General features: G+C 54.5%; 1 long non-coding RNA gene across 1 annotated transcript; it reads left to right on the top strand.

The window, feature by feature from the left end:
• LOC127492281 (uncharacterized) lies at positions 1-2,302 on the top strand. Its single transcript, XR_007921434.2, has 3 exons — positions 1-862; positions 1,235-1,276; positions 2,174-2,302. It is a non-coding gene; the product is annotated as an uncharacterized lncRNA (long non-coding RNA).
• Positions 2,303-3,870: the final 1,568 nt, after the last annotated feature.

Below are 3,870 nucleotides of genomic sequence, written 5' to 3' on the forward strand. Positions count from 1 at the left end.
TTTTTTTTTTTTTTCCACAACTATAACTAATGGATATTCTTAGTTCTGTCTTCCCCCAAAAATATATAATCATGGACCTACCTGGCCATGGAGACAACCGTTAACCTGTCACCTCCAGCATCCTGGAGATGGAACACGGCATCTTGGTGGGCTGCTGTCACGCCATGGGTCTGAAGGACTATGTGACGTGGAAGCAGTACCTCTGGCGTGTATGGACTTTCCATTGTCCTACAATTCAGTAAACGGCCAAGACCAACAGAACAAACGTAGACTGCTGAGAGCCATGGGTAGGTAACTCGCCTTTTGAAACAATCTGGTAAAGAAAAATGTGCCACAAATCGAATTAGGCTCAGGTGATTCAGAAGGGAAATAACAGCTGTGAAACATTTCAAAAAGAGGTCCCTCTGCCGGCGCCCCGGCTCACTTGGCTAATCCTCCGCCTTGCGGCGCTGGCACACCGGGTTCTAGTCCCAGTTGGGGCGCCGGATTCTGTCCCGGTTGCTCCTCTTCCAGTCCAGCTCTCTGCTGTGGCCCGGGAAGGCAGTGGAGGATGGCCCAAGTCCTTGGGCCCTGCACCCGCATGGGAGACCTGGAGGAAGCTCCTGGCTTCGGATCGGCGCAGCGCACCAGCTGTGGCAGCCATTTGGTGTTTGAACCAACGGAAGGAAAACCTTTTTCTCTGTCTCTCTCTCACTGTCTAACCCTGCCTGTCAAAAAAAAAAAAAAAAAAAAAAAAAAGAGGTCCCTCTGAACAGTCTTCCAAGGACAGCAGCCAAATACTTTTTTCTTCTTCTAGGGCTTACTCTGGAGCTGTAGACTGCTGAGATCAACGCCACCAGCCAGACTGACGTGTGCTCTGAGTGTAAGCATTCATGTGGGGTGCGGTGCAGCCTTGGTGTTGGTACCACCTGATGTGACTGTTCCAAGCCAACCACCTTAGCTCTGGGGTGTGGGCATTCCCAAGCCACAGAGGGACCTGTGTACCATGTGGCCCACACAGAGGAAGCCCTCTGTTCTAGCCAGTCTTCACTGATCAGTCAGCAGCTTTGTGACACCCTCGGTCTTCCTCTGCTCACCCCGATCACTGGACCCAAGGCTCCATGTTGGTGGCCCCCAGGGGTCAGGTAGAATGTGGGGGTGGCTGCCGTGCTGTCCCCGTACCTGTTTTACAGAAATCCAGGAGCTTCTGTCGCCCAGGCAATCTGTTTTATTCTTGCCTTTTATTTGATTCCAGAAAGCACCAGTGAGACCAGAGAATCCTTCCCCGGTCCTCAGGGTAAGTCGCCCCGGGCTCTTTCAGGGGTTAAGGGTGGTATGGAGCATCTAGGGGGCATGGAAGGGGCTGAGGCAGTGTCCTCTCGGGGAGTGAGGAGTCTACAACCTGCAGCCCCTAACCCCTCACCTCCGGTGCCCACCTCTTTGTGTGCCTCCCTTCTTTGGGACCGCCGGGCCACAGCTTACAGTCACAAGGGCGGCACCATCCATCAGCCAGCAGGTGCTTGGAGGAGTTACTCACTTGACCCCATCTGAAGACCCAAATAGAGCTGTGCTGAGGTGTCGCTCCCCCTCTTCGTGGAGGAACGACACAGGACCCTGCGCTGTTCTTTCGTCTGCTCGGCCCTCCCCGGGTTTGCTGCTGGTTCTTCCCGGGTTGGCTACCGTCCCTTCCACCTCCGTGGAAGGGTGGTTCCCCCTGCCACATTCCCCACTTCCACGGGGGAGCGGCACACCACCGGCCGGCTCTCTCGGGGGCTGCACTGGTGTTCCTCTTAGATGTTCCTGGTGCATGTTGTCTCTCTCCTCCTTTATAGCCCTCTTCCACCAATCCCAACTCTGCTGCCCACACGCCGAGTACGCTGCTCTCCTCCAGTCAGGAGCAGGTCCTGCTGTTTATTGGTTGAACTGGAGGCAGCTGTGTAGAAGCTGTTTACTCCTCTCCCAGCGCCATATTGTGGGAGAGCAGATGCAGAGAATAAGTCTTAATTCCAGTAACTTAGTCTAGTCCGAGTTGCTCCCCACACTGAGGGAACTGGCGAGATGTCACGAGGAGGGAGAAGCGGAATCAGCCTCAGAGCTCAACTTGGCCATGGCCGTTTCAGGGGGAGAGTGTGCAGCTGAAGAGAAGCTAAGACCTCTGTGGGTTTTGTTACCTCAAACACACCTCCTCCTCCAGTGCAATGAGCGTTCTCTCCACTGACTTTCATGGTGAATTTCGGCATTTCTGAGTCAACTCCAGTGCTGCCTGGGTGACCCTCATGCCACACGGAAGACCTGAAGACTTGAATTCCAGCTCATCTGCAACAGTTCCGGCCAGGGCTGTGCCCAGGTAGGAGGTGTACCAGGGGCTTTCCTCCATCTCCCACCCCGCTGCTCACTTCAAAGACAGGGTCCTTGCTTTATCCCAGGTTTTGTTTGTAGGTGGCCATGCTAATCCACCTCCCACCCCTAGTAGTTGGTGCACATTAAGAGCTCAGAAAAGGTTAGCGGGATGCTAGAAATGGTTAAGGAGATAGCCACCAGTGGTTCCTGCTCCTGATTCACTATTCAGCAAATATGCATTGAGTATATTCTTCATAACATACCCTGAGGTCAACACTGGGAAAATAAGATACCAAGTCCAGGGATGGCTGCTGGACATGGCAGCTAAGACAGCCACATCTGGGGCAGGTGTTGTGGCTTCTTGGGATGCCCACATCCTGTGTGGAGTGCTGCTCTGAGTCCCAGTGATGCTGCTTCCAATCTAGCTCTCTGCTACTGCCCCCGGGGAAGCAGAAGATGATGGCTCAAGTAGTTGAGTCCCTGCCACCCATGGGTGCACCCTGGGCAACAAGACGAGGCCTCCTGCATGCTTCTCCACTTCCCTCTGCTGCCCCAAGCCTGTACTTGCGTGTGGGTTTAGCTACCTGCAAGGGCTTCCCAGAAAACAGAATTTTCCTAGTGAGTCAAGATTATATTTTTTACCCAAAAGTGAGGGCAAAATGCACTAGGAATCCCACCTTCTAATGCAAGCCTCATTGGATAATTTGGGAGCAGCAGCTCCCTCCAGAGCTGTGCCTCTCCCACCTGCCACCATCTGGATGCAGCTGGGGTTTGTCCCCAGGGAAGCTTGGTCCTGAAGGTGCCGAGGTTGGGAGGTGGGGGTCTGTAAGAGACAGAGCCTCACAGGAAGTCTTCACTGGGGATGTTGCCTGCAGAGGGGATCCTGGGACCTGGGGCTCTCTCAGGCCTCCTGTCTTGCCGTGTGACCGCCTCCTTCCACACATGCCAATCACTGTCAGGCCCTTGCCTCCAACACTGTGAGCTGAACAAACCTCTTTTCTTTATAGTTAGCCTGTCCCAGGTACTTCATTTAGTAACAGAAATGAACTCATGCATCACCCAACCCCAACCTGTAGGAGAAGATGGGGAGAGGTGTAGACAGCCTCAGAATATGGTGTTCTTGGTGACAAGCCCTAGCCAATAGGAAGAGGAGGGTTCTACCCATCCCCAGAGCCAAGGGCAAGGGCACCAGAGGATAACCTGCAGCAATCCGGGGTCTTGTTCTCTGGCCGGGTGAGCACTGAGCTGCAGGTGTCACAGTGGTGTTTGCCACTGCAGCAAGGCCTGGCATGAGCATTTCTGGGGGGGTGGCGAGGGGTGCTCTTGGCTTCCTGAGTGTGGTTTGCCCTCCTTTTTGGCATACTTCCCTCTGACCTTAGGGGACACGTGTGCCCTAGAGGGGACATGCTTACGCTGAGACCAGCACCTGCTCCGGGGGAGTAGCCTTTTCCGTGCATCTTAAAGGGACCGTGAGTGACTGCCCTGGAAAGCAGATGGGACAGCCCTGGGCAGGGGGACCTGCCTGTGTGTGAAAGGGCACCGAGGAGGGGG

Source organism: Oryctolagus cuniculus, chromosome 10, assembly GCF_964237555.1.
Source record: "Oryctolagus cuniculus chromosome 10, mOryCun1.1, whole genome shotgun sequence".
Classification (NCBI taxonomy): Eukaryota; Metazoa; Chordata; class Mammalia; order Lagomorpha; family Leporidae; genus Oryctolagus; species Oryctolagus cuniculus.